Source organism: Lissotriton vulgaris, chromosome 12, assembly GCF_964263255.1.
Source record: "Lissotriton vulgaris chromosome 12, aLisVul1.2, whole genome shotgun sequence".
Classification (NCBI taxonomy): domain Eukaryota; kingdom Metazoa; phylum Chordata; class Amphibia; order Caudata; family Salamandridae; genus Lissotriton; species Lissotriton vulgaris.
Genome location: NC_141700.1, coordinates 750,472,741 through 750,498,989, shown reverse-complemented (window position 1 = coordinate 750,498,989; position 26,249 = coordinate 750,472,741).

Below are 26,249 nucleotides of genomic sequence, written 5' to 3'. Positions count from 1 at the left end.
TAAGCGTGATAAAATTCAAATCCATGCCATCAAAACAAGTAACAGTACTCTGCTGACAAATACTGAGGACGTTTTGAGAGAGTTTTTATCCTTCTATTCCTCCTTATACCATGAACCTCTCACCCTGCAGAATAAAGTCATCATTGATTTCCAGAACACCTGTCAATTTCCTCAAATTTCTGACACTGATAGACTAGTATTAGAAAAACCTATTGATGTTCAAGAAATAATCACAGGTATTAGAGCATTAAACCCCAATAAAACGCCTGGTATTCCAAATTAATTTTACAAATGTTTTCAAGACCAACTACAGAGTTTCAACACTGCTCCCAGATTGGTGGCTCTTTTAATGACGCCACAATCATTGTCCTCCCTAAGCCAAACAAGGATCCTACTATGGTTTCTAACTATTGTCCCATATCTCTAATGCAGAGCTTTCCAAACTGTGTGTCCCGACACAGTACTGTGTCGCCTGCAAATGGTGTGTGTGTCGCAGGCACTTAGCACAAAACTGCTGCTAATTAAGAGGCATTCCTCTAGACACTCTGCTCTTTAGGGGCCGGGCGATTCATAACAAAGACTCAGTAACAAGTAAATGATCTTTTAAAGACCTTTGAAGTGCTCGGATGTGGATGTGTGTGTGCCCAGGAAGTTGAGGTGAGGTGACAGAGGGTGACCGACGAGGGAGGGAGACAGAGCGAGGGAGACAGAGGGAGGGAGACAGAGGGAAGGAGAGGGAAACAGACAGAGGGAGGAGGGCGACAGAGGGAAGGAAACAGAGGGAGGGAGACAGAGTTAGGGAAACAGAGGGAGACAGAGGGAGGGAGACAGAGAGAGGGAGGGAGGGAGTGAGACAGAGGGAGCCAGAGGGATGGAGACAGAGGAAGACAGAGAGAGAGGGAGACAGAGAAAGGGAAACCGTGGGAGACGGAGACAGAGGGACAGAGACAGCGGGAAGGAAACAGAGGGACGGAGACAGAGGGTGACAGACAGAGGGCGACAGAGAGAGGGAGACAAACAGAGGGAGGAAGGGAGGAAGGGAGACAGACAGAGGGAGGGAGACAGACAGAGGGATGGAGACCGAGGGAGGGAGACAGAGGGAGACATAGGGAGGGAGACATATGGAGGGAGACAGGGAGCAAGTCAGACAAGAGGGAGACAGAGGGAGGGAGACAGAGGGAGACAGAGAGAGGGAGGGAGACAGACAGAGAGAGAGAAGAAGGGAGACAGAGAAAGGGAGCGAGACAGACAGACAGAGATAGAGACAGAGACATACAGAGACAGACAGCGGCAGCGACAGGGGCAGACAGATAGAGACAGAGACAGAGAGATGAAGAGGAAGACAGAGGAAGGGAGACAGGGACAGACAGAGACAGGGACAGACAGAGACAGGGACAGACAGACAGATGGAGGCATAGACAGACACAGACAGATAGAGGCAGAGACTGAGGCAGAGAGACAGAGAGGGAGACAGAGGGAGGGAGAGAGAGGGAGACCGAGGATGACAGAGGGAGGAAGAGGGAGACAGAGAGAGGGAGTTAGGGGGAGACAGAGGGAAGGAGAGGGAGACAGAGGGAGGGAGACAGAGAGGGAGGGAGACAGAGAGAGAGGGAGACAGAGGGCAACAGACAGAGGGAGACAGAGGGAGGGAGACAGAGGGAGGGACAGAGATAGAGGGAGTCAGAGAGAGGAAGACAGAGACAGAGGGAGGGAGACAGAGGGAGGGAGTCAGGGGGAGACAGAGGGAAGGAGAGGGAGACTGACAGAGGGAGGGAGACAGAGAGAGCAGGAGACGGAGAAAGAGGGAGACAGAGCGAGGGAGACAGAGGGAGGGAGACAGGGAGAAAGACAGAGGGAGGGAGAGAGAGGGGGAGATAGAGAGAGAGGGAGACAGAGAGAGGGAGCCAGACAGAGAGAGACAGACAGAGGGAGGGAGACTGAGGGAGACAGAGGGACAGAGACGGAGGGAGACAGAGGGACAGAAACAGGGAGACAGAGGGAGGGAGACAGAGGGAGGGAGAGGGAGGGAGAGAGAGTGAGAGAGACGGAGGGAGAGGGAGTAAGAGGGAGACAGAGGGAGGTAGACAAACAAAGGGAGACAGACAGAGGGAGACAGAGGGAGGGAGACAGAGGGAGAGGGACAGAGAGAGAGGGAGGGAGATGGAGGGAGAGGGAGAGAGAGGGAGGCAGACAGTTAGTGAGAGAGAGTGGGAGACAGACAGAGTGAGTGAGACAGAGGGAGACAGAGAGAGGGAGAGAGAGAGAGAGAGAGAGAGGGGGAGGTAAATATAGAGAGGGAGGGAGACAGAGAAAGAGAGAGAGAGAGAGAGAGAGAGAGAGAGAGAGAGAGAGAGAGAGAGAGAGAGAGAGAAGATGTGTGTATGCCGGGTCTGGTGGCTCAGTGGAAAAAGGCATCTGCTGCAGGGGCCTGTGTTCAACCTCATGGTCACAAGTTTTATGCGCTAGCCCCGCCTTTTCCCCATTGACCCCGCCACTACCGGTGCGGCCCTCGGCCACAAACCACACTGTAAATTTTTCCAGAGAGTACCCATGCTATAACACAACACACATGCGTAGCTGTTGTGACGCGTTGTCCCTGCCATGATCAGGCAGGGCTCTGTGATAACGCGTCACCTCGCAGCTGGTTGCTGTAAATAATTTAATGAAAGCCTTAGTCGCAGGGGAATTAGAATGTCATTCTCAGAGTGATCAGGGATAAGCCCCTCATTTAATCTTGCAAAGAAAAGAAAAAATGAAAATATGTCACAACCACCCAGGTCAAAACTCCTTGGCTTGTAATTTTCAATCAGGACAATCTGATTAGTGATCACTAAAAGTGATAGGGGGTAAATATTAGAGGTAATATGGGACTCAACATCCAGGCCTCAATTTCGTTTGCTGCAACTGTCAAGTACTTCTGAATGTACATATTCTAACAGAGTATACAACTTGTGAGTTGCTGGAATTTCCTCTCTTGCAGTATGATTCTTGCTACCTGTTTGTATGTGCTTGGCACATAGCTGTTGAGGTTGCACAACTTCAAAAGACCAAGCACCAGGAAAACGCCCCTAGCAATAGTCCATTTTGTTTTATTAATGGTGGTTCCCTAAATCCCTGGGGCATGTGTCAATGTGTGCATGATTATATTCTTGCTTCAGGTACAAACCTAACCTTACACCTAGTTTTCCAGTCACTGTCTTTGTTAGAACAGATTCACAATTACTTTATTTTGCTTGAAAATGCACCATTTGCCCACCTTTTCTTCAAAATTTTCTCCGGGGGAGATCCCCCCCGAAACCCTCTTGGGTGGTTTGGACTCGCTCGCCAGCAGGTGGACTATGGGCATGGTTGAAAGGGTGGGCAGTGCGTGAACCAGCCCTCTTTGTGCCGTAAATCACTGGGGCATGTGTCAATGTCTGCATGATTATATTCTTGCGTCAGACACAAGCCTAACCTTACACCCAGTTGTGCCAGTCACTGTATTTGTTAGAACAGATTCACAATTGCTTTAGTAACCTTCCTGCATCTCAAATTTGCTTGAAAATGCACCATTTGCCCACTTTTATTTAAAGAATGTCGTCCGGGGGGAGAACCCCCCGAAACCCCCTTAGGTGGTTCGGACCCGATCGCTACGCTCACTCGCTATGCTGCCTTACTGTGTCACAAAATGATGCATCTCCAAAAAGTGTGTCCCCAAAATGAAAAGTTTGGAAAGCTGTGCTCTAATTAGTCAGGATTGCTATATATATGCCAACATTTTAGATTCAGATTATCACCCCTCCTCCCCTCAATTATTCATCCTGACCAGACGGGCTTTATGAAGGGTAGGTCGTCAGCCCATAACACTCATTTGCTTTGTCATGTCTTATCTCTTGCTAAAGACATCAAATGTTCAGTTGGAGTATTGACCTTAGATGTGGAGAAGGCGTTGAATGAATGAATGAATGAATGAATTAGGTCTTGTATAGCGCAACTTAGCTTGTGGGCGTCAAGGCGCTGTGGATGGAAAAAGAAACTGTGTGGAGGGGGCGGAGGAGTGCCAGTTATAGATAGGCCTTCCTGAAGAGCCAAGTCTTCAAGGTCTTCCGAAAGAAAGAATAAGAGGGTTGATCCTTAAGCTCCACAGGAAGAGAATTCCAGATCCTTGGTACAAGAGAGAAAAAAGCCCTCCCACCCCACCTTGCCTTAGAGATTCTAGGCACAGCAAGAAGGTTTTTGTTAGCAGAGCGGAGTGCCCTGCCAGGGAAATAGAGGGACACAAGGGATCTGATGTCTTCTGCCCCAGATTCATGCAGGGCACGATGGGCAAGACACAAGGCCTTGAACTCAATCCTGGCCTGCATGGGGAGCCAGTGCAGATTTTTCCTGATGGAGGAGCCTGATGAGCGCCTAGGCGCATCAACAACAAACCTTGCGGCCACATTTTGCACTGTTTGAAGGTGTTGAACAAGTTGTTTGTTGATTCCTAGGTATAGCGCGTTGCAATAATCTAGTCTTGAGGATATGAGGACCACCGTGACCTGTTTACGGGCTTCGATCGACAGATAGTGTGCAATTTTCCTCAAGATTTGCAGAACTCCACAGCAGGTTGCGGCTGTCCTGCTGACCTGCTTGTCAAAGGAAAGGGAAGTATCGAAAATTACACCCAGATTCCGGGCTGACTGAGAGGGCGTGGGGCAGGCACCAAGCACAGGAGGCCACCAGTCCATTGACCAGATCTCTTGCTTGCCTATAAAGATGAGCACCTCCGTTTTCTCCCCGTTTAGTTTAAGGAGGTTTCTCACCATCCAATTTGCCACTGCTTCCATGCAGGTTCTGAAATTTAGGGCAGTGATGTCAAGCGTTTGATAAAGTAAACTGGCAATTTTTATTCAAAACATTGGAAGTTTTTCAGTTTGGGCCAACATTTTTTAACATGGTTAAAGCATTGTACTGGGCACCCTCAGCTTCTAGTTATGTTAACGGTGCTTCTTCATCCCCATTCCGTTTATATAGAGGCACGCGTCAAGGTTGCCCACTTTCCCCTTTCCATGAAGGAATGAAAGAAGTCGCATCCTGGATGAGAATTAGCTGCCTAAAGCTCAACTCGGATAAAACGTAAGTCCTTGTCCTCGGTGGCCCACCGCCCTTGGCAGCCATCCCACACCCATGGACCACGCCCGCAATCTCGGCATCATACTCGACTCCTTCCTCACCTTGAACAGACAGATCAATGCTGTCACTCCAAGTGCTTCAATACCCTCCACATTCTCTGCAAGACCTTCAAATGGATCCGCCAAATCCAGAAATGCCGTCAGCCACGTACTCATAACCAGTAGACTGGACTACCGGTACACTCTCGATGCCGGGACCAACAAACCTCTATTCTGCAAACTCCAGACCATCCAGAACACTGCAGTCAGACTCGTCCTTGGCATCCCACAACAAGACCACATCATCCAGCACCTTCAAGACCTCCACTGGCTCCCCGTCGAAAAGAGAGTAACCTTCAAGTTGCTCACCCACGCCTACAAATCCCTCTACGGTATAAAAGGGGGTGGTGATGGACGGAGCATCTGAATCAATCAAACACTCACACCCAGTCAAAAGATCTAGGATTTAATCCATCACCGTTCTTTAGCCCACTCTGCCACCCCAGTTCAGACATGGCTATATGCAAATCAGTCTGACCCTGTGCCTCATGGGAACAGTCCAGCAGAGTGGGCTAAAGAACGGTGATGGATTAAACCCAGATCTTTTGACTGGGTGTGAGGGTTTGATTGATTCAGATGCTCAGTCCATCACCACCCCCTTTTGTACCGCTTTTGGCCGCCATAAGTGTGGCAGGATATGCTCAGACGTGAGTCCCTTGCTCACTTTGCCACTGGATTCAAGCAAGCCGGGCTGAAGACGGCTGGATTGCCAGAAACCGGTCTTCGCAAGCTTGTTTCCGGTCCAGGGAAGACATGGCTTGGCAGTTCGGGCTGTACTGTTCCCATGAGGCACAGGGTCAGACTGATTTGCATATAGCCATGTCTGAACTGGGGTGGCAGAGTGGGCTAAAGAACGGTGATGGATTAAACCCAGATCTTTTGACTGGGTGTGAGGGTTTGATTGATTCAGATGCTCCGTCCATCACCACCCCCTTTTGTACCGCTACAAATCCCTCCACAACACCAGTCCCCAATACCTCAATGAAAGAATCTCCTTCTACGTACCCAAGAGAAACCTCCGCTCCGCCGACCTTGCCCTGGCCAAAATTCCATGTATCCGCAGAGACAGAACGGGAGGAAGAGCCTTCCACTATGTCGCGGCCAAGACCTGGAACAAACTCCCCCTCAGCATTAGACAAACCCCCACACACTGCAAGCATTCAGGAAGAGCCTCAAGACCTGGCTCTTCGGATGAGACAGAGCTTCTCGTACCCCCAGCACCTTGAGACCCTCACTGCTGAGTACTGTGCTTCACAAATCCCTGACTGATTGATTTGTCAGAATTTCCTAAATATACTTTACTATGTAATACCATTCTTAATGCATATCCTCAAATATTACCTATGACCCAACTTTCTAGTATGGAGTTTTGTATTAACACGTTTAGGCATGCAGGACACATAGCCTCTAAAGTATATAAACAGCTTTCTACTGCTATGTTCTCCTTTATACATTTTACTCAGAAATTGTCATTATACATAAATATCCACTTTTCAAGGGTGGCATGGAAGGATATTTGGAAGTCTAACACAGCTGGTCATCTCCCGTCTACCCTCAAACAAACTAATATTTATTTACTATACCAATGCTTTTGATCTCCAGATCAACTATTTAAAGCTAAACTTTTAGATACCCCGAATTGTTGGCATTGTAATTACATGACTGGAAATTTACAACATTTATTATACAAATGTCCTGTATTTCTCTGTTTTGATCTGATGTATGGAATATTATAACTCAGATTTTTAACATCAAAACATCTTTATCATTTCCTATCTTACTTTTTAAGTTGTTTCCCCTTAAACCTGTATTATCTCCCATAAACTTATGGATTTCCTTATTTTTAGGCTTTCCTGTTTTCAGTTTCTATTTTTGGTTAATTCTGGTGGGGTTTTTTCCAGTGTTTTCCAGGGATTTCAATACCTTAACAAACTGTGATTTTCAGTGGTTACTCATTTTTGCGCCATGAAAAACAGCTAAAACAGTGTTTTACTGGTGTTTATGGAACTGTTAGACCTGGTACCATTGGCGAGAGTCTCCCTTCCATTTTTCACAGTTGTCTCCTCTGTGTATGATATGTTTTTGCTAGTTTAGATGCTTTGGGCACTGTGCCACTGCTATTCAGTGCCACAGTGCAAGTGCTCGCTATTGTAAATTGTTGATAATGGATTAGTGACTTCATGATTGGCTTATTTGATTTACTTGTCAGACCCTAGTACAGTGCACCATGTGTGCCCAGGGCCTGTAGATAAAATGCTGCTAGTGGGCTTGCAGCACTGATTGTGCCACCCACAGAAGAAGCTTGTAAAGTGTGTCTCAGGCCTGCCATTGCAGAACCTGTGTGCAGGCTAGTACTACCATGTCGACTTGGTAAGTGCACCCATTTACCAGTCCCTAAACCTTCCCTTTTCTACATGTTAGCCACCCCTAAGGTAGGCCCAAGGGCAGGGTGCATTGTAAGTAAACGGTAGGACATGCCCTGGTGTGTGTGGCATGTCTTGATAGTGAATTACAGCCAATTTTGTGTTTCACTATTGCAAGGCTACCTGTCCCCATAGGCCAGAATGGGCAGTTTGAGTATAACATCTTATAGTCCTAACTATCCCAGGGAATATGGTAGAAAAACTAATTTAGTATGCCGGAACTCAGAATGTTAAAATACATCTTTTAGTGAAGGTGATTTTTACATTCTGTGTTTGAAAATACCACTTTTAGAAAGTAGGTATTTTCTTGCCTAACCATCCAGCCTGCCTCTGCTAGGTTGTGTATTGCATGTCTGGTTTGTGAGTGACAGGAGTGATTGGGCTCCAGCAGTCTGATGAGTCAGGGCTGGGCTGAATAGGACCTTGATTACATAGAGAGGGGGGGGGCGGAGATTTCCTTCACTCCCCTGAACACTCATAGAATAGAGAGTAGGAGTAGGAAATTTCCTTTCAGCAACCTAGGCCAGGTCAAATTCAACAATGCTGTCTCCACCTCCAGACAGGAAGCTGCACAGAACTGGTTTTGGCCAGGCACAGGCACCCTCTGCCTTCAGAGGACAAAGGATTTACTAGTATAAATATTGGGGCCCAGACCCCAGGAGTTTAGATCACTTCTGGGAATCAAGACGGACCTTTGCCAAGGAGAAGAAACCATAAGAAGCTGAAGGAGTTGACTGCCCCTGTGCCAGTGTGCTATTTTCTGGGGTTGGCCTGCAGTGGTTACCTAATTGCCAAGGAAAGGGGGAAGAACTTTTATTTGAACTTTTATCATCTTGAAGAAGAATCTCCAAGGGCTTGAACTGTGCTTGCCTCCTGCTGAAGTCTCAGGGATACAAGACTTCACCACCAGCTCCCCCTGAATTTCCTTGCTGGGAATTCTGTCTGCAGAAACCTGAGTGTTGTTGGGAGCTGGAAGTGCGACTCAACGAGAAGAAGAGTATCGCATCCGTAGCTGTTGCAGTCGCATCACCCGAGAAGCATGTCGCCACCACAAGGGTCACCATTGCATCACAAGAGAAGCGTGTCTCCGTCGCAGCTGTTTGTCGTCGCATCACCGGAGAAGCGTGTCACCACCGCAAGGGTTGCCGTCGCATCACCGGAGAAGCACGTAGCAGGGACTGTCGCGGCTCAGAAGCTCCTGAATGGCCAAACGGCCATGCACGCATCGCCTCCACGTCGTCGCATCGCATCAAAGATGCCATCTTGTCGCATCGCACCGGATCGTCGCATTGCATCGGGCGCCATCTTATCGCATTGCAACGGGAATGCAACACGAGATCGACGCATCTCCGGAAAGGAACAGACGCATCGCCTACTTTATGTAAGCACTGTGGAATAGACGCATTGTCTCCCCGGAAGCAAGGAACGGACGCATTGTTCTCCCTGAGAACCTTTTGTTTAACTTGCGTGACGCATCCAAAGGCACTGTGTGAGAAACGTGTTGCATTTACGGTCATCTTTGTACTAAGCTATTTCTACCATCTAAAAGTCATTTTTCTAACCTGTATTGTGGATTTTGGTCATTTGGGTCTTATGTTAAGTCTATATAAAGAATACAAATTTTTACAAAAACCTGTGTGGTGTCCATCTGTAGTGTTTTCACTGTATTAATGTATGTGTTCACAAATGCTTTACACACTGCCTCTGAGATAAGCCTTCCTGCTCGTGCCAAGCTACCACAGGGTTGAGCAGGGGTTATTTTAGGAGTGTAGCCCCCTTACCCTGACTAGAAGCAAGGGTCCCTATTTGGACAAAGGTGCAAACCATTGCCAACTAGAGACCCCCAGTTCTAACAGGAGCAATTTGCTTTTATATTGCTTGCTTTCTTCACTGATGCATGGTATATAGACAGTGTATGTACAGTATATATGAGGTCCAAATACATTTTTATCAAGTCAAACTTATTGTAGTACACCATACAATATTTCTTCAGTGAGTCTTTGGTCATGTGCGCTCTCTCTCTTTCCTTCCAATGTAAACTTTTATTTGTGAAAAACCCTCTCGACATTGGCACTTAAGACTGGCAATGCCAAAACAGCCAGTAAACAATTTGACAACTCTGGCTGCTGACGTAGCTTACCATGCCAATACTGGTGCACCTGAATGTTGAGATTCTCTAGGACAGGTTCTGCAACATATGTGTTGAACTGGATGCATATGCCCTCAGAGTTATTAAAGCGGTCAAAAATGAAGCTGTACGTTTCAAAGTCTGCAGAAAATGTCCCTTTACGGAAGGGATCAAGCACTTGTGCAGAGTACCATAGTGAGCCTTCATTAACTTCAAACGCCATGGTTGGTGAAAAGACATTTATATGCATCATTGCTAGCCATTTCTAATGCACTGTAAAATAAAATGTCCTGAATTGCTCCTCAACACTTTTTTGCCTAGCAAGTGGCAAGCATTCTGACAGGGAACATGTTGCAGTGCCAAAGTCACTAAAAGTGTCACCCAGCCTACTCTCAGGAGATGTTTAAAATCTACATCAATTATGATAAGACTTGGTAGACAAGGGTGTTTCAGACTCTAGTTGTTTGATTATGTCCACTACAGAAGTCATATTTTCCTGTAAAAATCTAAGAATGCAGTAGGGTATACTTTTTCACATTACTATCAATATGCGCCCGAAGATCCTCACATTTTTTGCCTTTGGCATCATTACTAGGCAAAAATTCTGTAAACAGTTGCCACATAGATAATATTGCATTTACAGCCTCTAGGAATGAGAACCAACGACTAAATGACACCGTTGGGATGACTCTTTGCTGCCACACAAAACACAAAATGAGAAATATTTGCGCTTTAGTTCCCACACATAACGAAACAGTGCACCAGAATGAACTACTCTGCGAATTAACTAGCACCTCGCTGCTCAGTACATAAAAACGCACCTCACAACTCTGCATATTAACATGCACCTCGATACTCTGCAAATTAACAAGCGCCTCGCTGCTCAGTACTTAAACACGCACCTCACTACTCTGCATGTGACATGCTCCTCCCTGATTTAAGCTTTAATAATTAGTATATGTGTGCCAGTGCCAAAAACAGGAAGATGTGGTTTTGCTATATAGTAATAAAGATGTGCTATGTCATCCCTGTATATGAACTAGTAGTACATTAATACTAGCCACTTCACACCATCGTTTTTGCATAGTCGCATCCAACCAACGCAAAAGAAAGGATTTCTAAAATCCATGCTTATTCCAAATGTCAGGTTATCTGGCCAGCGTGGGAGCAGGACATGGCTGGCCCAGGAAGAGGTGTCATGGGCCCCTAAGCAGGGGGCGCTGGAGGAATGGGGCTCGGAGTTATGACCTCCTTTTAAGTGAAGTGGTGTGGCTCACTGGTTAGAGGCGGCAGACCTGTAAGCAGAGGACGGCCCGGGACCAGGGTTCGATTCCTGACGCGGTAGGGTCGTGGATCATGGTCAGCGGGCTCGATAATTCTCGCCTCGGTGCCTACTCCAGTCAGGGACCACACTCGGCCACTCTGGGCATTAGCTTGCCTCATCTTCACAACGGCCCCCTCAGACCGCCGAGGATGCTTGGTCGCACCTTAGAGATACCCATTAGGGACCATCTCTCAGGGTGAGCCAGGACGGGTTCCCCAGCGGTCGAAGCGTGGAGATACTCCTCCGGGAGTCGATTCCTAGCGCTATATAAACCTGCAATTAAATTAAATGAAATGTAATCAAAGGTGCGTTAGATAGGACCAGAGTAAGGACAGGTGTTTCAGAAATAAAAGTTAGATGCCGCACCTGGAGCCTAACATGTTTTGTACACTTAAAAGACACACATTCATTGACGCATATTTTTATGCTCTCGGAGCTGTACGATCCTATTGTACCTTTCTAAAACCCAGATCTGTGATTGAGAAACACTATAAATGTAGGTATTTATATTTGGAAACGGCAGCGAGAACCTACTATTCAGGGAGCATCAAGGGAGGACACATTTCGTTAAAAATTTGTTTTAGCCAAAAAGTCCTCTACAAAAACAATTTTACTGGAAAGTATATTCTGTGCACAATTTACCTCACAGGATAAACGTTTTTAATCCCATCACATGGTTGCCCTCCCACCCCTATTGAATCTGTTACTGTTCTCCAACATTTTTTGTTTTAAGGTGCTTCCTTTTCTCTTATGTTACAGAAAAACAATACATTTTTCATAAAACTCTGCCCTTTGTTTACTTAGTAAACAAAAGTTAATATCTTTTCTGACAGGTGCCTGAGGTGACCGGGGTTCCAATGTTTGTTAAAAAAGCAAGCAATTTTTATATTCCATTGCTAGTCCTCAGGGATGTTGGACACAATATTTTTGTAACAATACTGTGTATCACAAAGTTTTATGATGCTCAATTCATTCTATCACCTCATGTAAAATGCAACAATTCTATAACACAAAGTCCTCGTATCTCATGCCCACAAGCCGATAATGATCACATGATGCTGGGGGCCAGGCGTTGCTCCAGTTCTTGAGCCATCCACACCTCACCCCTCCCCATGTGTCGGACAGGCCTAGCAGCAGAGTTTTCCAAGCCCCCCCCCTCTTTACAAGTCAGGCCGCCGCATGCAGGCCATAGTGGGTGGGGAGGAAGAAATATGCATGGGCCTAGCTGGGGGCGAGTTGTTGTCACCTCGGCCACAGTGTTTTAGGCTTCGGTGGACGGAGTGCGCCTTTGCTCAGGCCTCCCTGTGACGCCATAGAATCCCAGTGTCGGCTCAGCATCCCGTGATTCTTGGCAACTAACTTAGGGCCATATGTATCAAGCAAAATTGTGATCGCATTTACCGAAATTCGCAGAATTCCGGCATTTGCGATCGCTATTTTGCTTTGTGGTATGTATGAGGCACATCTGCGTGCAAAATAATGAATCGCGAAAATTGCAAATCCTTATTTTGCAATTGCATTTAAGGAATCGCAAATTTTGCGATTCCTTAAATGCAATGTAAGAAGCACCAAAAAAGTGCAATTTGGCCTTAAGAAATCGCAAATTACCACCAACTTCACATTTTTCAAAGTGCAATGTGAAGCACATACATGCCCTTAGACCACATGTGCACCCATGCTTATTTCAGGGTTGCAACAGGGTGTCCTTTTGAGCCTCTTGCACCCTTGAAATTGCATTCTCAATTTGCGATTCGCTAATTGCTAATCGCAAATTGAGAATGTCTTCCCATTCATTCCTACGGGCCTCTAGGCCCATAGGAATGAATGGGGGGTATTCCTTAATTGCGAATCGCAATTTGAGATTCACAATTAAGGAATATGTAGGATTCGCAAACATGATTGCAAATCCTACATACATAGCATTTTGCAATTCTCAAATAGCGATTCGCAAATAATCGCTATTTGAGAATCGCAAAATGCCTTTTCGATACATATGGCCCTTAATCTTTAGAGGCCTACAATAAAACTAAACTTTATCTTGTATGTAATCGGCACGCATGTAAATCTATCTATCTCTATCTATCTATATGAATTTGTAACGCGCACATCTACTCTGAGGAGTGTCCCGGTGCGAGCCTGAAAAAGGGGTCGAAGTCAAAAGGTAGTGCTAAAAGAGAAAAGTTTTTAGCTTTTTCTTAAAAGTTGCAGAATCTTGAATACTACGTAGAGCCAGCGGCAGGGCGTTCCATGCCAAAGCAGCTTTTCGAGCAAGAGAGCTCCCGCCAAGCCTTTGACGGTTAAACCTGGGGATCTGAGCAAGAAGTTGTGAAGAGGAGCGCAGCTGTCTCACAGGGACATAAACGGAAAACCTCCTCTGTAGGTAGGTGGGCACCAGGCCATTGAGAGCTCTGTGGGCAATAGTCAAAGTTTTGAATTTTATACAAGCCTCCACAGGAAGCCAGTGCAAAGAACGCAGATAGAAGCGCACACTGCTCCTGCTGGAAGGACCCAGCAGGAGCCTGGCAGCCGAGTTTTGCACTATCTATAGTTTATTCAAAAGATTGCCCGGGATGCCAGCGTACAATGCATTAGCGTAATCCAGGTGGGAGAAAATCAGAGAGCGAACAACAGTTTCCTTTGCAGACTTAGGGAGAAGAGGAAGAAACTACCTCAATGTTTTCAGGATGCTGAAGCAGGTCCCAGCCAGCTTTTTTAACTGGATTGAAAAAGTCAGGTTCTCCTCAAACCACCCCCCCCAGATTCTTGGCATAGTCTCCCTTCGAACTAGGCAAGGGAGAACCCGGGGGCTATAGTTTCTCTCTAAAGTTTGCCGGAAATTTACAGAAAGATCGCAGATTTCTCCTCGTTACACTTAAGCTGCGCGTGAGCGAGCCAGTGAAACAGGGAGGATAGACAATGTTGAGCGGAGGAGACAGTGTCATCGTCCCTTCCCCAAGTAAACTGAACTGGGGTGGCAGAGTGGGCTAAAGAATGGTGATGGATTAAACCCAGATCAGTTGACTGGGGGCGAGTGCTTGTATTGTCAACGCTCCGTCCATCACTTCCTTTGGTTTTGCTTTGTTCGCCATAAGTTGGCAGGGTATGCTCAGACGTGAGTCCCTTGCTCACTTGGCCACTGGATTCAAGAAAGCCCGTCTGAAGACGGCTGCAATGCCAGAAACCGGTCCTGGGAAGCTTGTTTCCGGTCCAGGGAAGGCATGGCTTGGCAGTTCGGGCTGGACTGTTCCCATGAGGCACAGGATCAGACTGTTTTGCATATGACCATGTATGAACTGGGGTGGCAGAGTGGGCTAAAGAATGGTGATGGATTAAACCCAGATCAGTTGACTGGGGGCGAGTGCTTGTATTGTCAACGCTCCGTCCATCATTTCCTTTGATCCTGCATGTCATCCACATAGGCCATCACCTTAGCCCCCAATGTCTCCGCTAACTAAACTAGCGGGGTGACATAGATGTTAAAAAGATGGGGCCAAAGGGAATCACTCTGGTGCCTTTGGGTTGAGATCACACTATTTAAAACTACACAAAATATCCAGCTAGATATGCTACTTTTACATTTGAGAATGTTCTACAAGTTTTATTTTTTTGCTATTTTCGGTTAAAAAAAAATATGGTTTTTTTTGCAGTTGTTTTTTAGCGCAAACTCCACCCGAAGGTATTTGAGTGCTTTACATGAGCACCATTTTTTTGTTGCAATCTTGCTCTTTGAATCTTCATTCTGTTAATTTCTCGTGTGCCCATATGTGAAGTAAACTACTGTGCGTCAGTCACGTTCAGTGGTTCCCCGAGCTCACTTGACGTGCAAAGGCCTGGACATGATAATTAAAGAGGACTCCTATAAATCTCCATATTCATTTTAACTTCGCATTTCTTCCCACAAACCGATAATGATCACATGTTGGCTAATTGTTTGATGTTTTTAGGGCCTTAGTGAACCAGCCCACAGAACCCTCCCTGCTGTCCCACTCCCCTGCCGTGCTGACAAACTGAAGTAAGAGAGGGGGGGAGTACAGCAGCTTCCATTGGGTCATTGTCACGTCAGTCACATCAGTCAACCCCTCCCTCCACCTAAGCCAGGCTGGGGACCAGGTGTTGCTCCGGCTCTTGAGCCATTCACACCTCGGCCCCCCATGTGTCGGACTGGCCCAGCAGCAGTGTTTTCCAAGCCCCCCACCTTCTTTCCCCATCAGGCCACCGCATGCAGGACGTGGGGGAGGAAGTATGCATGCCTTGCTGGTGGCCAGGTATTGTCACCTCAGCCTCAGTGTCTGAGGCTTCGGTGGAGGGAGTGTGCCTTTTGCTTAGGCCTTCCTGTGACACTACAGAATCCCAGCGTCGGCTCAGCATCCTGTGATTTTTGGCAACTCACTTAATCTTTAAAGGCCTACAATAAAACTAAACTTTATCTTGTATGTAATCTGCACACATGTAAATCACTCTAGTGCTTTTTGGCTGAGATCACACTATATAAAACTAGACAAAATATCCAGCCAGGTTAATACACATTTTCTTGTTAGTTAGGGCATTATAACGCTGGTCAATCTGGTTTAAAAAAACGGCGATCCATTAAGGCATGAGCTGGGAATGCGGGCCATTTTTTCTGGAGTGCCCAACCCTAACTGTGATCCCAATCCAACCCTGACCCCCATTTCTGCATTTGCCGTTGCAGCCAGCTAAGATGTTGCTGCCGGGTGAGCCACCTTTGCACATCGAAAAAAACAAGAGAACTGCATTGGTCTTAACAACAGCCAAATGAGAGTTCCACTTCAGGTTGCACAAGATAAAGAGCCTTAAGTGTTTATGCTGAGACACCTACTCCAATTTTATCCGGCCTAACTACCATGAATAATTGAGAGACCATGAAGCAACCTTTAAGTTTTTGTTTTGTACATATTAAGCGATAACGTATCGTAAACACATTACTTTTCTGAACAAAAAAGTTTACTATTTAAACAAAACGGAGTGCAATTCATTAGCATAAGGCCGTAGGCATACAATGAGCAGGCAAGATGGACTGTCCGAATGTTAGGAGAAAATGTCAGGATACTCTGCAGGTTTTGAGCCAAGAAGAAGCCGAAAAAAGGGAAGGGACAAAGCACAGCTCTGTTTAAGTGCATTACAAATTGGGATACGTTGGAACAGTCGACCTTCAATTTTAATTTTGACCTGAGCCCTGTTGTCATTGTATACAAGTTTTAACATGCAAAGTAACCCAGAAGGATGAAAGCAAAGTTGTAGTCCTGCCCATAAAGTGACTCAGTCAATGTGTTAGAAAGTCGGCAGAAAATCAGTGAAGCAGCAACATAAAGCATACCCAAAAAGTACATAAATGCTGCACTGCCTTTCAGGGCATTTGACGGCAGATAATTCCCTTGCTATGCGGGGGCTCTGCAGATTTGGGAGCAGACGGGCCACACAGAGTGAAGGTGGGAGTGAGGGCTTGCTTCAGTTTTCTGTTTCCAGTACAGTTCTGTTTTGTACTGCTTTGGCTCCCTCAAGTGGTCACTCTGTGCAATAAATTTGAAAAATCAGTGACACTCGGTTTAAGGTCACCTGATTTTCCGCCGGTAGGGTATTGTCGGGTACAGTTGGGTTTAACCGATTTACGGACAGCCTACTTATTTCTACTACATTGAAATCTATAACTTCTAATTGGAAAAATGCTAAGTTGCTTTCAGTCAAGGCTTGGTGGGAATGGATTTTTTTTTAAGAAGTGGGCACCTCTTATTTTTGCGTACTTGTGCTGCACCATCTTCTTCTAGTTCTAACATGTGGACTAGTTTGGATATATATATCACTGCTTGTTCCTCAATTTAAAATAAGTATTATAGTTCTCATTTGCCCATATACCTTCAATGTAGCCCTTCTTATTTTTTATTGTTTGTTACTTGACATTTATTGCTATAATATCATATTTGGATGCAAATTGATGCGTTCTCTTTCCTTATAATTGCATTGTATTTATTCTTTATAATGTAATGTTATTTTTTGTATTGTGTTTATGTATGATAAAGTATATTTAATAAATATTTCTGGGGGGGGGGAAAGTGCATTCTCACCCCTTATAAAATGTTTGTGCCCTGGGTTACGTGGCACGTACATAGTTGGCACCTTAGAGCAGAGGTATTCAAACTTTTTGATGCCGAGACCCCCTTGTAAAACCTTTTTAGGCTTAAGGACCCCCTTGCAACAAAAGTTTCTAGAAACTGGTACTCCTCATCATCAACAACTATCGACAACCATAAATGCGCCTGTTAGACCTCATCACATTCATCCAACATTCATCCACCCACACATCCATCCATCCATCCTTCATTCATCCACCCTTTCATCCTTCCATCCATCCATCCATCCTTCATCCATCCACCCTTTCATCCTTCCATTAATACATACATCCACCCTTCATCCAGCCACCCTTTCATCCTTACATCCATCATTTACCCATCCACCCTTCCATCCATCCATCCACCTTTTCACACATCCATCAATCCTTCATCCATACAACCTTTTATCCATCCATACATCCATCCTTCATCCATCCACCCTTTCATCCTTCCATCCATACATCCATCCTTCATCCATCCACCCTTTCATCCATACATCCATCCACCCTTTCACCCTTCCATCCATACATCCATCCTTCATCCATCCACCCTTTCATCCTTCCATCCATACATACATCCACCCTTCATCCAGCCACCCTTTCATCCTTACATCCATCATTTACCCATCCACCCTTCCAGCCATCCATCCATCATTCATCCATCCACCTTTTCACACATCCATCAATCATTCATCCATACAACCTTTTATCCATCCATACATCCATCCTTCATCCATCCACCCTTTCATCCTCCAATCCATACATCCATCCTTCATCCATCCACCCTTTCATCCATACATCCATCCACCCTTTCACCCTTCCATCCATACATCCATCCTTCATCCATCCACCCTTTCATCCTTCCATCCATACATCCATCCTTCATCCTTCCACCCTTTCATCCATACATCCATCCTTCATCCACCTACCCTTTCATCCATCCATCCATCCACCATTCATCCACCCACCTTTTCACACATCCATCCATCCATCATTCATCCATGCAACCTTTTATCCATCCATACATCCATCCTTCATCCTTCCTTCCATCCATACATACATCCTTCATCTATCCACCCTTTTATCTATCCATTCACCCATCATTCATCCACCCACGTTTTCCACACATCCATCCATCCATCATTCATCCATGCAACCTTTTATCCATCCATACATCCATCCTTCACCCATCTACCGTTTCATCCTTCCTTCCATCCATCCATCAATCAATCCATCTATCCACCCTTTCATCCATCCATCCACTCATCATTCATCCACCCATCTTTTCACATATCCATCCATCCTTCATCCAGCCACCCTTTCATCCTTACATCCATACATTCACCCTTCACCCATCCATTGTTTCATCCATTTATTCACCCATCATTCATCCACCCACCTTTTCACACATCCATCCATCATGATCCATGCAACCTTTTATCCATCCATACATCCATCCTTCATCCATCCACCCTTTCATCCATACATCCATCCTTCATCCACCCACCCTTTCATCCATCCATCATTCATCCACCCACCTTTTCACACATCCATCCATCCATCATGATCCATGCAACCTTTTATCCATCCATACATCCATCCACCCTTTCATCCATTCATCCACCCACCTTTTCTGTGCCTGTCTCATCGGGGGGGGAGGGGAGGGGGGTCAGTATCTCTCTGCGTCTTCTTCCTCTCTCATGGGAGGGCATCTCTGTGCCTCCTGCTGGGGGCGGACAGGCTGTAACAACATCTCACCTGAAGAACAGACTCTAAGGCACATTTCTCCTGCCAGGCGCCAGGTATGAGGGTTCGTGCTTTAAGCTTTACAGGCTGGACCCACAGCTCCAGGCGCGCAACGTCCATTGAACTCAAAGAGCTCCCCCAGCCACCCTCCCCTGCCCCCATCCCTTCCTCTCCTCGTGTATATAAGCCGGGCAACACCTTCAGGGACACACACAAAGCCGCTCCCCAGTACTTCACACGTCTTTAAAAGACCTTTTACTGGTTAATGAGGCTTTGTTGTTTTTCACCCCTCGGTGTGAATTAGGCCTCCGCCGTGAGCACCCTCAATCAGCCCCACGCCATCTAAGGCAAACTGACACTCTGCGACCCCCTTCCCAGGACTCCACGACCCCCCTGGGGGTCGGGCCCCACAGATTAAAGACCCCTGCCTTAGAGGTTGCCCACCAGGTTGCCCCAGCTGTGCTGTGCTTTGGATGACCAGTCCACGCTTTCCGGTGCCAGTTGCCACCGAGACAGGATTCTGACCTCCTGCCAGGCAGTGTGATCACTCCAAGGAGAAGGGGGAAAAGGATTGGGCATAAAGGAGGTTACTCTTTCCAAGCAGGCTAGTGAAGTGGCACATCGAGGTGGTGAACTTCAAAAGCTGCACTTCCTTTGAAATATATCAGGGCTGACTCCTAGTGGAGGACACAGCCCTCCCCTTGCACCCGGGCAGGCTGGAAATTAGCTATGCAGGGAGGTGTGCACCTGCGGACGACTAGCCACACCTCCAGGGTGAGCAGCCTGACCTGCTCACCACAATTTGATTTCGGCCATCTGTAAGAATGACAGAATAGAGGGTTCTGGGTAGAATAGGTGGATGTGGTCACCCCAGAAGAGGCCTAGCCGCAGGGACTTGCTGCCCCTTGGCTACTAGCTCCCACACGCATAACTCCCCTATATCAAGGATTTAAAAGAGCCCCTGACACCAGAACCTCAGAACTGAACAGCTTGCATCAAGGAAGGACCCAGAGGAGACCTGTGTTGCTGACAACAGGACTTCACCCACACCACCAACGCAAAAGTGGTGTACTTTGTCCCTGTGGCAACAGACTTGGAACTGAGTGAACAACCCTAAAACCCGGCACTCTCGAAGAGAGGGACCCCTGTGGAATCCAGAAGCACCCTCAGACTCCCCTGAACTAGTGGCACTAGTCCCATGCAAACTGCAGGTAAGAAAACTCTGTGGATCCAAAGAATCGCTGTCCATCTGTGGGATTGCCCAAACCCCAGTGGCCCAGTGCGTTGTGAAAGTTGTAGTCTCACATTTCCTGAGGTTTCAGGCTGCTACCACACTCCCCCGGACTCAGTAGAGTTCCAGTACCTTTTTGCTGTGATCACCGCTTTCAAGGCTTGTTGGTGATCCAATCCTGTAACTGACCCCCACACTCGATGCTGAATATCCAGGGAACAACCATGCAACCATCATCCGACGTCAGCAGCTGTGTCTCTGTTGTGTTTTTTGTGTTCTGTTCCTTGCAGCACTAGGTAAGAAGTAAAATCAGCACTACTATGGCTCCTGTTCAGAACCAAGGACAGCCAAGACAACTCCTCTCCATGGGCTAGGTAAAACTAATCTGACTGTTGAGTCGTGGTCCTGGTGCCCGCATGACCTTAACCCTGTAAGGGCCCACATACCTCAACCTGCAAGTGACGATTCTCACTAGTGGTTTGTGCCAATGACAACAATGTTATCTTTTCATGTATTTTTCTGCACTGATTAAATATTGCTACAAAAACGTTTGTTATATATATATACTATTCTGTTTTTGAGTTTATATTAAGACAAAAATACACTATAAATTGGTGTTGGATTTCCCTCAAGTCGTGTCAATTACCTATCATCCATGTTGGTACTCGAACATGCTTAACACGTGTTCCTCTGGTAAAGCCTGACTGCTAAGGGCACAATGCACTTTGATTAAACCTGTTTTTATTGCTCTTTCTTTTATACATTTGAATATTGAAGATGTATGTGCCTTGCACGTGTACTTAGCCCGTAAATGGAAAGTGTTCTGGAGACACTGGATATGTAATGCTTGTTTTTATTGCACATATGTACATTTATGGCTTCTACTGCAAACAACGTTTTTTGACTGGCTGCTCTTTGCCACTCTACCAGGACTGAGCTAAGGATTTATTAGTATGACTCTAAGGGTCATCTTTGGGGTATTGTGATAATATTACATGGTAGGGCTACCCAACCGTACCACATAATATTCCACTATCCTACAGGCCCTGTTTGTTTTACGATATTTTTCACATTTGCCGATAAAACTATGATTTGGATTAAACAAAGACTGCCTTGGGTGCTTGAAAAAGAAGAGAGAGAAAAAGAAGGTATGGTTGTGGTGACTGAAGGGTCACTAGGTGGCAAACTGTTCCTCTGTGTTTATGCCCTCAATACAGCACAGGTTCAGCATCTTGATAGACTATCAACATGGCACTGGTAGGACACCATTCATGACAATAAGAGGGAACTTTAATAGTATAGTGACTGGATCCCTAGAGCAAGCCAACGATGCCTAACACAGCTGTTACCAGAACAGCAGACAAACTTTGTAATTGTCTAGAAGGCTGCAAACTTACAGACATGTGGAGAGATTCATCCTGCAATAAGAATTCTTTCTACTGCACATAGATCTACAGGCTACACACCACATTAGATATGCATTTAAGCATGCCCCAGATACGGGATAATGTCCCACGCATAGGGTATCTTAGCAAAGCAGTATCCGATCACAACCAATTGATGATGACATTGAGCAGGGGCAGACCTGGGATGTGTATTTAAAGCTGAATACATGAAGGCAGAGGCATTACATGATGCTGCATTCAGATGAATGCAAAGTAAATCCATTAGAGTTTACTTTCAGGACAATTCAGGGTAGGAGGTGACTCACAGGTGCAATGGGAAGCATTTAAAGTAGTGATGAGAGGAGTTTGCATAAATACCACGTATGGAGTTTGTAAGGTTTTCCATACGGAACTGGGCACATTAGAAGATTAACTGCATCAAAAGGAGGCAGAAGAGGTTAATGATTCCATGATGGGTGCTGCCTTAAGATAAGAATGAACAACATAAGACAAGTACTGGATAGGTTTAAGATATTTCATCATGGAAAATACTTAATTCAACAGCATAACAAGGATGAAAAAAGTGGTACTCTATTGGCAGGTTTGGTCAGATCTGATAAATCATCCTCCAATTGCTGAGTTAAGGCTTACAAATGGAACATAAGTAAGCTCTCATGAGGAAATCAATACAGTCTTTGCAGACTGCCAGATCTTACAATAACCCCAAACACACACACTGGTTCATGAAGAGTTGCTGCGAACTCATTAGGAAAGCTGAGCTCCACACATTGTCACCTGACATGAGAGAAGTGGTTGATGCTCCTCACACTATACAAGAGATAAAAGGTGCCATCGAGCAATTAGCACTAGGCAAGACACTGGACAGTTGATTGTTTCCTGATTGAATTTGGAATTACATTTGTGGATATATTAGCTCTAAACTGACATGACTCATATGACAGCTAAAGTCTAGGGCACACTGCCACAATTCACAAGGGAAGCCATCATAACAGTATGGCCTATCTTGTTGTGAACCAACAGGCATCAGGCCGTATCGACTGTTATTTATACTTAACCTGGAAAATAAAAAAATTAGGTAAAATAATGGCCACAAGATTGTTGAAGGTTAATTTATGAAGGTCCCGTCGACCCTTGTCCACCCAGACCAAAATTGTTTTGTGCCTGGCAGAAGCACTTCTCCCATTATTCATAGATTACTCTGCACCCTATACAAGGTGCCCCTAACAAAGCAGACTCTTTTTTGGCATTAATCAATCGTATTGCATTCTGTACCACATAGGTTTAAGAGAAGAAATACTTGCATTTATCAAATTGTTCTATAATGATCTTGTGGCTAGAGTAAACACAGTAAAGAAGGGAAAATATTAGGGGAGCTTTCCTTGCTTTTTTGTTATTTGTAATGGCCATGTTGCTGCTAGCAAATTGCTTGAAACTGAATAGTAAATCTCACATCAACTATCTATTTGCAGATAACATACTGCTTTAGGCTCTCGTCACAGGACTAATGGCTAATGTAATGTTTTTGAATACCTGAAGCTATACAGTGTGCCCTTGGCATGAGTAAAGCCACACCGAAGAGTGCAGATCTACCACTTGGATAAAGCCATTATTGAGGGAAATGGTGGACGGGCTTTAAATGGACTGCGTAACTCCATTTAGTGTTTTTTAGATGATTACCTCTCTCATTACGGGGCAGAGTATTCCCAACAAACATGCTAGCATTACCAGCCTATTGTATTTTTTCATGACTATATACTTCATGATCTGCTATCATATTTTTGGGGAGCTTATCTCCATGATGATAGAGACGATATGGGATAACAACTGATTAGAGATGCGTTTATAAAATACAATTCCAGATTACTGAACAAGGGCTAAGGGGTACCTGATCTAGGGCCTCATTTATGAGGCTGTGCATCACTTTTACGCCGCTGGTGCGTCACTTTTTGTGACGCACCAGTGGCGTAAACAATGCACCTTGTTGCGCCATATTTACAAAGGGACGCATCTAGGTAGATGCGTCACTTTGTAAACCCTTGCGCCACATTATACCTGCACCAGGTATAATGTATGCAAGGGGGGCGTTTTGACGCAAGAAAGGGTCATGGAAGTGACGCAGTGAAACCTATGAGATTTCACTGAGCCATTTCTTGGCCGCTAATGCGTCAAAATCTTACGCCTGCTTCATGGCAGGCGTGAGACTGACGCAGGCACTAACAACATGGGGCTTGCCCCATGTGAAAGTACACATTGCTGGAGTTGCGTCACTTTTGTGACACACTCCAGCAAAGCGTAACTTTTGCGCCTACAGATACGTCAGAAATACTGACGTATCTGTAACTCCTTGCGACATGATGCGTCATATTATAAATATGACACATCAATCATGTCGCAAGGAGTGCGCAGTGAAAAGTGACGCATCGCTGCTTTCACGCAGCGATGCGTCATTTCTCATAAATGAGGCCCCTAGAATCTTATTATCTGGCCTGTCCACTGCAATGGGCAGTGAGATGCTATAGCTAAAGAAGCCACCAAAACTAATACATTAATAAATAACTCTAGCAAAAAAATCTATCTCCGAAACCCTGTTCAGAAATCCCAAGCTAAAGCCTGCTTAGCTAAAACTATTCACTGTGGCCAGATATTGTTGGAAAGGTACCTCTACAAAGCCAGACCTATAACACTCATATACAACACATGCCTCACAGCTAAGATTAGTGAGGTAAACTTGGTGTTGCAAAACATTTAAACCAAATACTCATACAGTTATCGGGCACAGCTACCATTAGGTGGTTCTCAAAAACTAGTTTTCTAACTGTATAAAGCAACAGTAACATTTTGAATTCAGGGGCCCACTTTTGAATCACTTCAAACGTCAGGGACCCCGGGCATAGCACGTTCTCTGGTTTGAACTTCAAAACAACACATAAAAAATTCAGAAACCAGATTACCCAAACAAATACTCAAATTATTCGATATTTTATGTAATTCACAAAGACAAAATATACAAAAACAGGAATTTTAATGGGAACGATTGGAAATGTTTAAAATGTAGTATTGTTTCTAAAAGAGAAAACAATCTGCTAGCTTCCAGCATGTCACTCTGTCTTTTTTGTTCCTAATGAATTCTCTGATTTTGTTTGGTATACCAGTTATTCAATTGATGCCACCAATCGTCCATACTAGACTTCTGTTCGCTGTACTTGTGCTGCCTTTCACGAATCGAGCTAAGGAAGCAAGCATAATTTTTTGCGTCCAATCTCAGATTCCTCAACACTTACAACGTGCTTCAAAAAGTATATATATATATATATATATATATATATATATATATATATATATATATATATATATATATATATATATATATATATATTCACTGAAAAAACCATAGGTTTTACACAGGTTATAGTTAGGAAGTAGCATTTAAAAAACCTATGAAATTCACTGAAAAAACCATAGGTTTGACACCAGTTATAGTTAGCTGGAAATTTTACTGACATAAAACCAATGAAATTCCACGTTATAGTTAGTTGGACTCACTATAACTTGCGCGTGTAATGCACTGCTGATGACATTACATATTACATCACTCATGACATGGTCAGTGACATCACTAATGACACCATCCAGTGAATGTGTGTCTTTCTAAAAAATAAATATGTTTTATATTTGTATATGTAAAGGTCGAGGGAAGAATAAATGTTTAAATTATTGTCTTAATGAATGTTTTTTTAAAAAAGAAATGATTGGATAACTGGCTTATTAAGTGTATCTTAGTGAATACATATATTAGCGAGTAATGTTTAAATATTTAAATATATGTATCAGTGTTTCACTTTGTGAATAAGTGGCTGCATGGGTTGATGAGTACCTACATGTGTGTGTATATGGGTTATTAGATGTTTTTTTAGTATCAGTATGAGTGTCTCTATGGTTTGGTGGGGGTGTTACTTATCATATAGATCCATCAATGACTGACTCACTGTTTCTATGTTTTTTGAAGACAGCATATGTGCAGGACTGTATGGGTGGATGAGTGTGTATATGTGTGTGTTAGTGAGTGAATGCCTGCCTCACTAGTGTCTTTATCAGTAACGAGATATGTTTTAATTTAGTATATGTGAGTATTGATATATATAAGTCAGTATATGTGAGACTAAGAGATAGAAAGAGTTCCTGTTTAAATAAGTATGTGTTTCTATAAGTGATTGTTTAAGAGAGTAAGTATGTATAAGTTTCCTTAGAAGTAACGTGGTAGTGTGTGTATAGTTGTATATGCAAATAAATGGATGTTCAATAGTTTATTTGCATGTGTGAGTATGTGTGTGAGTAACTTTTCGATGACTGTTGGTGTGTAACAGGATGTATAGGTGTATCACTACATATGATGAGTGAGTATATGTATGAGTGACTATATAGAACTGTTGGTGAATGACAGAATGTGTATATAGATGGTGGAATTACTGAATTGGTTGCTGTAACTGGTATGGGTATCTCCATTTTTTGGAAAATGTTAATTTCTATTTTCCAATATGTGTTTTAAGGGTTACATTACACTTAAAGGAGGTCTGTCATCACTGATGTCATGAGTGATGTCACTGACCATGTCATGAGTGATGTAATATGTAATGTCATCAGCAGTGCATTACACGCGCAAGTTATAGTGAGTCCA